A 13,879-nucleotide genomic window follows, 5' to 3' on the forward strand; every position below is an offset into this window, starting at 1 on the left:
AATTGCTTTCACCTCTCGTATGTGGCACGTTGCTCTCTGGGTTATCAGACCCGAGGACTTTTCACAGATGAGAAGGTTGAGGTGCAGGGGGGGTAAGGGCCAAGTCTTCACGGGTCTCCTCTCTCCTGGACCTGCCTCTCCACAGCAAACCGATGTTCCTGAGGCTTCCTAGAGGTGCATTGCAATAGGGACTTTAACCAACAATGCCCTGTAGGCTTTGTCTACTCTTTAAATTGCACTCATTGCTTTCCTTCCGCTTGTTGAGCCTTTGAGAACCAGTGCTGGGAGCCAGGGAGGGCTTTGGTTGAATGATCTTGATGCAAACATTTCTCACAGCTCTTCAGCTGTGCATTTTGCAAACAGGCATGGGGAGCATGGTGGCTCCACAGCAGGTGTAAAGAAGGACCACAGGAGGTCTCAGCACCAGAAGAGTGGTCGCACAGCTCAGTTGTGCCCCCGTCAGCTTCAGAGGCACAGCCAGTCTTGGCCACATGGCACTGGCACCAGGGATATTCGCTGACGGACTGTGGTGACACAAGTTTTGGACACCTAGGGGGAATCCCAGGCACGCAGCAGGACCGCAGGGCAGCAGTCTCCTTCCTGCATTCCCCCTTGGTTTTCAGCAGCAGTCAGCACTCGGTGGTTGCAATCACCCACCGGCTCAATAGTGTCATTTTTAATCCCGTTAATACTTCTCTTTTTAAGATCATCTCAGCTCGGAGGCCCTGTGGAGGCCGAATGGCAGGAAGCCTGTAAGCTCTGGGGTTGTGCAGGGGAAAGGCACGGTTTGCAGCAGTGCCCCTATGCACATCACAGGAAGAATTACGGTTGATTTTCACATATATCCATAACATCTGTGTGGCTAATAAAATTGACGGAGTTTGTCATAATCAGCCTGTACTCTCCAGTGGGAGAATTATGTCTGAGCATTTGGAAATCTCATGCACAGGCAGTTATGGAGGGAATATGCTGTGAAGACTGAGCTGCTTCTGCTCAGCAATGGGAACGTGTATCAAAATGCAACGTCTGCTTCTGCGCTGCAGCAGGGCTCTTGGAATGAGTGTGCTGGTAAAAGGGACACAGGTATTACCTAAAAACCCGTATGTTTGTGTGCCCACTCACTGTCACAAGTTATATTAAGGTAAAATATGTTCAGGTTTCAAAAAGGTAAAAGGGCTGGAGGCAGGTGGGTAGGAGGGAGGGGTGCTCCTGCAGCTGCCTGGGTGCTTCCTGAGGTCCAGCAACCAAAAGCTGCAGGGGGTGTCACTAACTGAGCAGGGCAAAGAAGCATCAGGCCTCTTAGTCCTTGAATGGCAGGAAAGTGAGAAATTGGCACATTTGGTCAAGTTGCTGCTTTGTAGAAAATCATAGAGCATCACCTTGTAAAAATGTTATTTAATGTGGTACTTGGTGATTTTTATTTTTTTTTTTTTTCTGTTGTGATGAAGAGCTGTTAAAATCCATGCTGGGTAGCCAGATCACATATAATCAGCTGATAGCTCTCAGGGTCCTCAGGAAAAAAAGCAGACAATGCTGCAAAGACAAATTCCAATCACATTTGTTTTATAAGCAGAGATAGTTGAGGTTTCACATGTGATGGACTGAGAAACAGCACTCGAGAGATTCATACATTCTGTATTTGCTTACTGCATTTTGTTGGGCACAGGTTTAAACAAAATGGGTCTTGCATCCAAAATGTAATCTGGATGTCTGTGAACAGAAGGCGTCAGAGGAACACAAACCATTTGGGCATCCAGTTCCTTTGCCTGGGCATGCAAACACTTCTTTCTGCAAAGCGGAAACACTTCTTTCTGCATAGCAAAGTGGGCAACATTTAGCGGTCTGTTAAATATACAGACTGATTTTTAGGGTAATGATTTGCTGAAAGTCTGGAAAATGTGTATTTCTGATTGAGCCAGTTCTGTATGTCCCTCTTGTTCAGAGTCCTGTCAGCGCTGAAACTTAAAAACCTCTCACATTAGCATCTGATGTTTCTCATTAGGCTCATAAAGAATACAAATGAAATGCATCTCTTCTGCAACTCCCCTGTCTTTTTGGGATGGCTGTAGCCGTTCCTGCTTCACTTTTTGAGACTCTTTCTATTTACATTTGGCACCTGACCCAAAACACCTCTGTTTCAGAGCATTTCGGATCAAGCCCTTGCTGCCCAAAGAAGCAAGCACTGAGCTGCTATTTAAAAGTGAGTTCAAGTCTTTTATTGTTTTAGATCCAATGATAATAAAGACAAATGCATTGGATTAATAATGCTCCTACCTTGAAATTTAATTTAAAATCCCTTGTAATGTAATCACATTTGGGTGTGCCATTACCCAGATGGAGAGAAATTTGTTTTGTTGAGAAATTACTTTAGCATAAGAATGACTTGAGTTTATTAACAGGGAAAAACATGACTCCCCTCCCCAGCCACTCCCCATGCATTCCAAAAATAAGAAACTCATTTCAACATGGACATTACTGGTTAAAAAATAATTACACATAATGAAATGTCATATTTCACACATACTCCCTGCAAACCACGCTTCTTAGTCTTCCCCAAAACACTGCAGGGTGTAACCAGCTCTTTCTTCCTCCTTCATGAAAAGAATATTTCACAATGGAATTGTGTGATGACAAAAAAAAAATGATGCTGGAAAAGCATCACTACCCAGAGAGACATAAGGAATTGCCACAGGCCACTGCGTATAATCCCACACAATATTAAGTAGTCATTGTATCTCTTTCCAAGGCTTCATTCTTCTTTTGTGACCTACAGCCTCAATGAGAGTTTTTACAGAAATAGAGAGCCATGGAACAACAAATTTGGGAACTGTGTCATTTGACAAAAAATGTTTGGCTTAGAATGTTATTCTTTTTAATGTATCTTTCAGCTGCTGTCATTAAAATTGTTAAATAACATTAGAAACGTGTTTTGTCAATTACCTTGGGGACAAGTATAAAATATTGGGCTGTTAAATGCACGCCACAAAAAAAAATAATAAAACTGCACAGAGCAAATGCTGCGTGATGAACTTGCTTAGGTCGGTGTTTGCAGTGCTGAACATGTGGCAGCACACCTCAGCCTCTTTACGGAGCCTCTCCGCTGTGGGGACAACTCTAATTAGTTGTGATTAGATATTCACAAATCAGGGAGATGCTTTCCGTAAATGTTTGCTTGCACTTGAAAGCAGATTTCTGGTGCTGACAGTTTCACTGCAGGACCACTTGCAAAATGCAGATGCTATAGCCACATATGCACTGTGTGTGCAGTCCACGGCGTGCAGTGAGGCCCCTTTGCCAGTCAAGTTCTGTGCTATTTCTTCAAGCAAGGCTTTGGTGGGACTTACTGATACTTATTTTGTTAAATTTATTCAGTATGTGAAGAAACGTGCACATCACTCCATGTTAAACTGAATCTCACATTAATTTTGTGCCTGAGAACAAGAATATGCAACATACACATTAATGCTAACTGATTTCTAATCAGATATTTCTTAATATGGGAAATGCTGTATATTCATGCAGACAGGTATTGCAGCTTTATGAGCTTTGGTTTGGATGGATAAAATGATTTTATTTATACAGTATTCCTTTTAAAATAAATTTATAGAGATGAGATGAGCCTGTGGCACTACTAAGAAAAGAGACTGCTGAGATTATCTAATGATTATCACTGCTACAGTAGAGTGGGATAATGGTGCTGAGCTTCTGTGGCAACATTATTGCAAATTCCAGGGATTTTTGAGGACAGCAAGAGGGAAACCAAAGGTGTTTCAGTTTTCTTTAATGCTTAAAGCTTCACCCTGAACTAAAATAGGTAGAAAAGTTGGAAGAATGACAGGACAAAGCAGGCAGGCGAGGAACTGATTGGAAACCACAGGAGCAAAATAAAGACAGGGAAGGAGATTTGATGAAACATTTTTAATTTCTTTCCTCAAACTAAACAGTTATGTGGAAAAAAATGCTCATTTAAATATTGAAATTTTAAAAATGTTAAACAGACTAAATTCTCTCAGTTTAATGTCCTAGCCTAATTCTGCCTATAGTTAGCAATACCTAATGGTAGCACTTATTAACCCTGGCTAATACATTTTTTAGGAAATGATTTTGTAAAATTGCAGGGTATTTTATTTTTATTATTTTTGCTGGATGTCTGGGAGAGGTTATATAGCCACCCGTAACCCACTCCATCCTCAAATCCAGGCATGCTTTAGATTCAGAGCTTTGAAAACCAGCTAAATTTACACCCTGCTCACTCTGGAAATAAATCTGCTCATTTAGATGAGGTCTCATTTGAAATGGCTTAGCCCAATAATTAATCATTTCATTCCCTTTATATATTTGTGGGTATTTGAAAGAAGTTTGATTAGTTACCAGTGATTACACTTCCCAACACCCTGCTAAGGAAATAATAAAATAAAACCCGTCAGGCTTCTGGAAAGGATTACCGAGGCTGAATTTGTGCTGGATTTAATGGAGACTTGCTAAGTGGCAATTATTTGTCTGCATTTAACAGGAACTCCATAATGAAATGGTTATCAGCCAGGAGTTGTACTGAGTTTGTTTTAAACCCCGTGATGGGAAGATACTCTGCAATGAGCAAAGCAGTGATAGCTCCTATGCTTCTCCCCAGGCACTGGCAGACACAGAGGCAGGAGGAGCGCTGCAGTATGGTTTTTATTTCCCCAGCACAGGTCCCACTGCCCCAGCCCCATCCTCTGCCCAGCCCCAAGGGACAGCCAGCCTCTTCCCGCTCCGTCATTGGTGCTGGTTCAATACACACAAGAAAACAGACAAGCTCAGTTACTGATTTGTTTTTTTTCTAACTGCACTAAATTATTTTAAGGAGTCCTGAGGTTTAGATCTGATGGTGTTTGCCTAATCCCAAGGTTTCTGCTTGCGAGGAGCTACAGAGGGGAAAAGATTGTGTCAGTCTGAATGGATGCTGCACATCTGATGCTGCCCATTGTTTCTTATCTATATTGTGGCCGCAGTGGAGGAATGTCAGAGTTCAACATACCCATGCTGTTTAACCCGGTCCTATTATCACAATGACCTTAACCAGCTAGGCAGTTCACAGAGTAGGCATTAAACAGAGCATGAGATGAATTTAATGGATTACTAGGGAGTATGTTATTGCAAGGAAAAGCACCTGTGGAGCAACATATTTACCTCAGTTCCACTGAGTGAGCATGTTGAAAGTGAATTGGCACAGCCTTCTGCTTTCTGAAAGGAAGTATTTTGTCATTCTTCATGCTTTCATTAAGAGGATTTAAGGCAGAGGATGCTGAAATGGTTCAGTGTTGGCACAAAAAAAAAAAAAAGAGTAGATTAATAGTGAAGCTTGAAAATAGTAAAGCATCTGATTTTTGCTTTTCCATCAACAAGCCTAATAAACCAGGATGAAACTATTAACATACAAATAGACAATCTTCTGATTAAAACAGCAGCAGCCAGCCCAGCCTGAAAAAGACCTCTTCATGCAGAAAGCAATTATGATAGTGAATGTTGTCCGATTCTTCCACTTTCACTTGCAACAAACCTAGAAAATCAAAATTTAACTAATCATAATTTTACAGAAGACACTGGTGTTATTTAAAAACTAAGATGCTCTGGATTTTCATGATCACTATTGGTCTTTCAGAAGCCCCCAGATCCTCTGTAAGCTTTTACCTCTTTGAATTTCTACTCTATAAATAAGGGAAACTAAGCCTGTGGGGGTAAATATTGTGGGAAACCTCCCCAGAGTAAAGGCAGGAATTATCCTGTATTATGCTACTATAGTATACTTACTTTTCTTTCCTCTATCTCCTCCACAATGGTGTTTTATAGAAAGAATATGCTTATTGGCCTAACAATTAGTGATTTACTATATAACATATCCATCCCTATAGTAAAAACAATGTTATTTCTTTACTACTAACACTGTACTGTACAAAAGAGATCAGGTCCTCAGTTTCTGCAACTTGATTGACTTCAGTAAGTTTACTACAGCCAAAGATCTGATTTTGTATTGGGAGTCTTTTTCTGTTGAAGTCTTTTTCAATTAGTTTTCACCTGCTGCAGACATGGATTTCAGCTCATCATCCTGGAGGGCCTTTTTTTTTTTACATATTTTTTTTTACATTGATAACTTCTTAATGGTTATATTTGGTTGTATAAAAGTGGTGCTTCCAATAATGGCATTATACTTTGACCACGACATTTAGAAAATGCTCATTTTGTCGTATATATTTATTGAGTTTCATTTAACAGTCTGCTCCCCAGTGATGATAATCTAGTGGAAAGAAGTTTCCTGATTCTAGAGTCAATCCATGACAACCAATACCACTAAACTACTTTTGCATAGAAGATATTTTGTTTTGTCACGAAATGAATCACTGGGACAGGAGAATTTTCTCTCGTGACAAAGCAAATCCTGTTTCCTGTTTACATGGATGTTTGCTCCTTGCACAAGTGATCACAAAAGCCTGGCCAGAAGCGTGCTCATTCCTCTGAGCCGGGAGGCTTTGCGGTAACGCTGTGCTGCCTAATTCCAGCTTAAGCAGGTGGAGTATAAGTGGTACCCAGCCCTTCCAAATTTCCTCTTGCCCCCATTCAGATGGGGTGTAAATACATGCCTAAATCCCTCCTCACTCAGTAAGGTGCAGAGGCTCACCTGTAATTTGAAGCACGTGTTTAAGTCCAGTTGATTTTCTAGGTGGGCATGTGCATATGGTGAGATACATTTTTTTTCCATGTCTTGAAAGTTAATATATCCTGTTACTTCTGGAGGAAGGAGTCAAGCTGCATTTCTTCCAGGTGGAGGTAGGAGTTCCTGTAGAGTGTCTGAAGGGATCATTTCACCCAAGAGAAGTTCTTCTCTTGGGTGTTTTAAAAAGAAATCTTAACACGGTAACTCCAAAATATAGAGACCTTTTGGTACCTGTCCTAATTTCAGATATTGAGGCAAGTCTGCATTTAACATGTGAATCTGTTAGCCCATCTTTCAGTTTCCTTTTTATCTCACAAAACTTATTTTGAACATTCCTTTCTAGCAAGGCATAAAACTAGCAAGTTCTCATTGTTTAGATGGTCTAAAACTTGATCATCATACATTATGGAAGAGTTTAGTGTTGGAGCATGGTGGGACGTGGTTTCACACAGAGTTAAAAACCTAATTGGACAGCTAAAGTGGCCTCCAAATGGGCAGACGCTCCTTTGCGCTACAAAATTAGTTGCATTGGCTATCAATTGGGTGGCCTAATGATGTAGCCAGGCAGCCCAGGGTTTTCATTTGTGAGTAATATTAATTGTGGGTGTTAACTGAAGAGAGAAGAAGTGATGAAGTTACCACTCAGTACTTGGATGAAATGCTTTCTAAAGTAAACTCCAAAATGCCTTTATGTCATTTGAGTTGAGTGGTATAAAACATTAAGGTGGAAAATGTTTGGCGGGTCCCAGACCTGGTGGTTAATCGTGCATCCCATGAGTGCCACCTTCGGCTGCACGTACTGCGAGGGAAAAGGAGCTGAAGCTGTGTGTAAAGAGTATTTCTAGGTAAATGTACAGCATTCAGTGGTGAGGTTGCGCATTTCTCTAGATATCATTTGAAATAATTTATCTGTTGTTCATATTCTTGTTTTGGTTTTAGTTACCAACATGACACCTTTACAAGTAAACAAAATTTCAGCACTGCACTGAACACTGTGTGTTCTTGAAAAAAAAATATGTAGAAATGCCCACAGATTATTGTTCTCTTTGATTTTGGTTTTCAAGCACTGTATTCTGGCTCACTGCTCCTAAGTCTGGAGTAAATGGGCTGGGCGAGCAGCATTCAGATCTCAGTTCAATATGCAAGGCAAATAAATTATGCAATTATCTGATACAGTCACAGAGTAACATCATATGGAAACTAATGGTTCTAAATCAAGACCACATGTTTTTAAGAGGATTATGAAGCTAAGTGATATGCAGCTAAATGTCATCTATTTGCAAAGAATTGAGGAATTAAAAAAAAAAAATCCTTTTGAAGATTCTAGTGAATATAGTAATTGTAAAAACACTTGCCAGGATTTTTCTAAGGTCAATGTCAAAAAGTCTGAAATTCAGACAGAAATGACTGTTCCTGACAATCCTTTCTGAATGGGATTCCTGATTGCCCTTCACTGGGGTCTGATGACTTCCCCATGGAAAACTGCACATCTGAACTGATGATTTCGAGCAGTGGGTGACCCCACAAATTTTCAGATCTTTAGATTTTTTTTTTTTATAAATTCCATTAAAATGGACCATTCTCTATTCTCCAAGATTTAAAATCTAAAATTCTCTGAGATGCTTTCTGCATCTTTCAGCTCTATTTTTTTTAAGAAGTACATTTATTGTATCCAATGCCCTATGTTTGCAGTACATTGACAAAAGACCTTCATATTTTCCCTACCTAGATACTGAGCAGAGTTCTTTAGCTCACGTCTGTCACTGAGGACTACATGTGGTTGCTAAGCCTCCGCTATCACACAAAAGGGTGGAGACAGTGTAGCAGTTTTCTCTGGGAGAGAGACAGATAGATGATCATGCCAAGTCGCACAGAAGTATTGGCAATGGCTTTCTTGGGGAGAGATTGAGACAGCTTTTGACAGGAGCCAACACCCATTTTCAGATTAAAAACGTTCATCCCACCAGCTAGCTCCCCAGTCTCTTCTCCAGCAGACACTGGTCTGGGAAAACACCCACTGCTGCGTGTCTGAGGCCAGGGGAGATCCTGTGACTTGCTCTGCGGTTCGTAGATCTGCAGTACCCACCCTGCTTCTGCTCAGGCTCTCTTTTTATTGCATTTTTGCCTGCATATACACTATTACAAACAGCCAGTTGGCTACATTTAAATGTAAGAATATGCTGAAGCAGGTTTCTGCCTGCTAGTTGTCTCCTTTATGAATGTGCCATTTGTCTCAGTACCAGTCTGGTCTTTGTTTTATATCATCTCACCCTTTGCTGTTTGCCATGCCCCGCTCACAGGTGCCAGGACCCCAAATGAGCTCACAGCTCTTTGGGTTAATGTAGGAGGGACAAGAGACTCTGCGGTCAGTACGTGCATGTACTTTTAGCTGTATTCTGGCCCAAAGGAATTCTGTTTGTCTTATGTTCTTCTCTCAAGAGTGTATTTAGACTAGCTATAGTTTGGGTGCTAGCTTACATAAGTCCCGTTCTCTGGTTTGGATTTTGGTGCTGGTATATAAACCTGCTTATTCAGTTAACTTGCTCAACTGAATCAAAGTGATTTGGGTAGGTTTGGTATAGAGACCTGAAACACTTAGCCAGAAGGAGGAAATTCCCAAATCATTTAAAATCTCATTGACTGAAGCAACCAAACAATATATCACATTTAAACTTGTGTATAAAAGACACTAAAGATCCTTATAGCTAAGTCATTAAAGTACATTTTAAGACTGAAAATGGGAGAGTATTTCCAAATGCGCATTTCAAAATAGACATTACAGGATTGCCAGAGACTTTTGGAAATCAAGGAGATAGCAGTATCTATATTTAGATAACATAGAAAACGAGTGCTGCAAGTTCTGGAAGGACCATGGAGCACAGGGATGGGGATCAGGAAGCAGAGGTAAGGAAGGGCGGTTTGTGGGCTTTATTGTGTCCCAAGACTCAGCATCCTATTTTCTATGCTAAAGGAACATGCCGTGTTGGTTTTCTGCAATAAGCAGGATATTGTTTAGGTCCTTTTCCAACAAAGTATTATCAAGTTCAGTGTTTTGCTTTTAATAGAGGGCAACAGAAACAAAGTTCAGATCACCATATGCAGATGTTACAGGGACACACATGTACAAGATAAGGTGCTTCCTACCACAGGAAGGCTATTTTAACTGTTAGTTTTTAAGCTGATATTTACGAAGGAAGGAAAGTCAAAGGCGACAATAATTAATGTCATCATTACGGTCCAGATTTTCGAAGGAACACAGTGGGATTAGGAGCTCAATTTCTTCAATTTTCCAGTAGACTTTAGCACAAAATTAGGCAGCATTTAAAAGACAATGAGTGCCAAAATCTAGGATTTTTTTTTTTAATGGAATCTATGTTCTGTTCAAGTGTATGGATTACAAATGGAAAAGAGCATTAACAAAAGGGAAGGTAAATTCAGACACCTCACCATCTTTCCCATGTTAATGGTTCTCAGCAGAACATGCTGAGCTTTGTGACTTTTTCTTTATCATTAAAACCGTTTTTGTTATTTGCTGAATGGTTAAAATTTCTTTTCCTGGATAATTTAGGGAGGTAGCTGTTCATCATATGGAATGATAAAAAAAAAAAAAAAAAGGCAGCAAAAGTCTTTTCAATTGGGTTAGTTTGCAGCCCTATAGAGCCACGCTTCATGAGTTTATTTGCATTGTCAGTAGAATCTAAAGTAATTTAATTCATGGTAGGGAGCGCATGTTAATGACTCCACTTGGTGGTTAAAGGTAGTGTGCGCCTCCCTTCTTACTCAGTGCTTCTGGTCTGGAAGCAGGTCAATAGATCAAAAATACATGCTATTTCATGGGTGGTAAAGACCCTATGGTGCCTATGTGATTCTTCAGAGATGCTTTTACACATCACAAAAACTACCAGTAAGTTTACCAACTCGAAGGCTGAATTAATGTCATCAAGAGCTAGCTATACACCCACCCAGCTGCTGGTGGGACAGGAAGGGAGGGAGCTCTGTTGTCAGCCGAACAGCGTTCATGCTTTCATAACTTCCTCCCTTTTTGGCTTGTTCTCACTCCTGGCCTACACAGGCTTGAAAAACTGTATAAAGGAAGCAAAAGAAAAGGTATTTCAAAGAATGAAATTAAGAATTGTAAAGATCTTTGAATAACTAGTGTTTTCAAACTGGGTTAAAGCAGACTTACAGTAATCTGACATGATGTAATCCTAGTGAAGTTGCAGGAAAGCAGAAATTAAGTATTTATTTGGGGTATTACAGTGTCTGGTATAAGATATTGTTAAGTTCTGTCAGTAACTCATTATATATTTATTTAAAAAAATAAGAACTTAAAAGAAAAAAGAAGTTTCAGATTAGAATGCGGTCGCTGTACATGCATTATACATGCTTCTCCTTCTGTTCCACTAATGGATCCTGACTGCCAGAACAGCGAAACGAACCATTGAAATTAGCGGAACTAAGACCCAGATCTATTAGAAATTTTCACTTGCTTCCAGTGTAGAATTTCAGACAGATCCCTGATTTCTGTGAAGCATTCCCAAACTATCATAGATATGCTGTTAAATAAGCTTTCTGTCAAAGGGAATGGGTAGAAGTCACTGAATCTTCTGCTTCCTAATGGCCAGACACCAAAGACATAAAAAACAAACAATGAAGCATCTCTAGTGGCATGTCATTAATGCTGGTGGCAAGTTGAGGAAGTACCGGGGAAAGAAACGTCAATAGCAGAAGAGGCTGAGATAAATGAAGCAGTAGTCATCAGCATGGAAATGCCACCTTAATTATACCAGGTCCTAAAAGAGCTAAGTCAAGGCAGATTTATAGTACTGAAAGTTAAAACTAAGAAGCACAAGCCACCCATCCAGGCTTCACTACCATGCAGGACAATATGAAGTGCAGTTCTCAGGTCTGTTAGGTGTAGGCTGTATTGCAAGTCATAGCTGGAAGATAATAAATACCTCTTGCCTTTCAGTCCTTGATGGTCTCGCACTACTGCAAGTCACCATTGCACAAATCTACAAGTTCTAAGCTAAGATCAGAGATGGAGTATTATTGCAGGTGAAAATGTCTTTATGGATCATCAGAGAAGTAAAACATGCAACATAATTCATTGGCTACAACAGTCACCCTCTGAAGGGGAAAAATGTTGGTGAAAACGTCATTAAAATACACTGCAGAGTGGTCAACAGTCAGATCTTCAGTACAGAGAACTTATCAGAAAAACCTCCAGTATTAAATTCTGCTTCCTTTTTAATGCTGCCCAAGCATGCTGTGCTTTTGCCAAAATAATGGAAGTCAAAGCCTTTACTGGGAATTTCCATACTTCTGTGGCTTTAAGTTATATCCTCTTTTTTTTTTTTTTTTTTTTTTTTTTTGTCATGGGAAGTTTTAGTGCCTGGAAAATTTGAGACACTAAAGGAATCCAAAAAAATGTATATGCTGGGGAGGGGTTTGGGCTTCTTCTGAATCCCGGTCAGACTCTGGAAAACAGAACCAAACCTCAGAACCAAAAATTCCTTCATGATTTTTCAACATTTCTGCTAATGCCGAGTTCCAGGGTCTGGTTTACATTGGGAAACCTTGACTCCTGGCTCTGAAGGGTTCAATTAGTCAAAATGGTTGGCAGATGGAAAAAATAATTAAGTTCCATCCACTGTTTTGTACAATAAAAATAGACTGAAGACACAATGGCCTTACCTTGAACTTTGCAGGCCTACGTCACATAATGATAAAGTGGGAGTCAGCTCTTAAAACCTGGATTATCTACCAGCACACGTACGGAGTGCCAAGCCGGGCTGCGAGGCGGAGATGCACCACAACCTTGCAGGCTGTGCACATGATTATTAATTTAATGATTTTAGCTCAGATTGAAGATGTAAATTCTAGCAATGAGAAATAGCTTCACATGGATATTATGAGATTACCAAAACCTCACAGTAGTAGTAATAACAGTAATCATCTGTTATTTGAAGAGATGCTGAAATCCATGGAAATTTTAAAATATTATTCTTAGAAATCTTTCTCCTAGATGTTTTGTCTTTCCTGAAAGTGATGGAAAAGCAGATTGATAACACTTTTGATAAATAGATTGTTTTTATTTTGTGCTTAAATACAGACTTAGATACCTAGCTTTAAGGACTCAACTTTGACAATACAGTTGTGGAGCAGAAACATAACCTATGCCCTATGTTTCTTATAAAAAAGATTTGTACTCCAAGTATCCCATAAGATAGGTGGGGCAAAGAATGATACTCGATGTTATGCAGCTGGTCATTTTGAATGATGAATATATTCACAACGACATGTAAAGAAATAGCCAGGCATGGAAAGAAAATTTGTGAATTGGGAAGTATGACTTCCCACTGCAAATGATTTATTACGAAATAAGTGAAAATTTCACAGTCAAATCGATGTTCCAAGTAATAAATGATATAACAAAAGTGGACAAATTGTCCACCATTCTCAGTAGTAGTACTTGACAGTATAGGACACATGGGCTAAATCTCTGAGTATAGAACGAAATTCCCAGCTGGTGGGAATTAGTAGACCACAGCTGAGGTTCTAGATAGTAATATTAATAAACTTTTCTAGGAAGTGTAAGAGCTCTGCATATCCGTGCTTGCACATCTATAGTTTTATATCCGTTCTTGGCTGTTGCTCTGTTTCGTATGCATCTAAATATTTAACATGTAAAGAAATGGAGGAAAAAATTGCATTGCTCTCAGTGCAAGTCTGATCAAGCTCTGAAAGGTGAAGTAAGTCTGCTTCCTACTGCTCATGTCCTTCCTTCTATTCCCTAAACATCTGCCAGGTATCCTTTGATTTTCATCTCTTTCACTGTGTTTTTTTTCTCTCCTGTTTCCCTACCTGAGCCTTCCCTGCCCCAGTGGGGCACTAGCCCCCGGTACCACCACACGTGCCTTCTCGGAGGCTATGCTATGTCCTTGAGCAGCGTTGCTGATCCAGGGTGAGGATGGGCGTACATGGGGTGGCTCCTGACATGTATTATGAAGTGTTGTGGTCATGCTCATGTGGTTGAACCACGGGACTGGTGCCACATTTCAGAGAAGTGACGTTTACCTTTGCAATTGCTCCGATGGTTTGGACTCCCCGGAGTGCAGAGCAGATGGCCCCCACCTTTATCTTCAGGGACCATCTCATATTTATTCATGGTGGTAGTGCAGAAAA

Source organism: Cygnus atratus, chromosome 12 (genome assembly GCF_013377495.2).
Source record: "Cygnus atratus isolate AKBS03 ecotype Queensland, Australia chromosome 12, CAtr_DNAZoo_HiC_assembly, whole genome shotgun sequence".
In the NCBI taxonomy this organism is placed as follows: domain Eukaryota; kingdom Metazoa; phylum Chordata; class Aves; order Anseriformes; family Anatidae; genus Cygnus; species Cygnus atratus.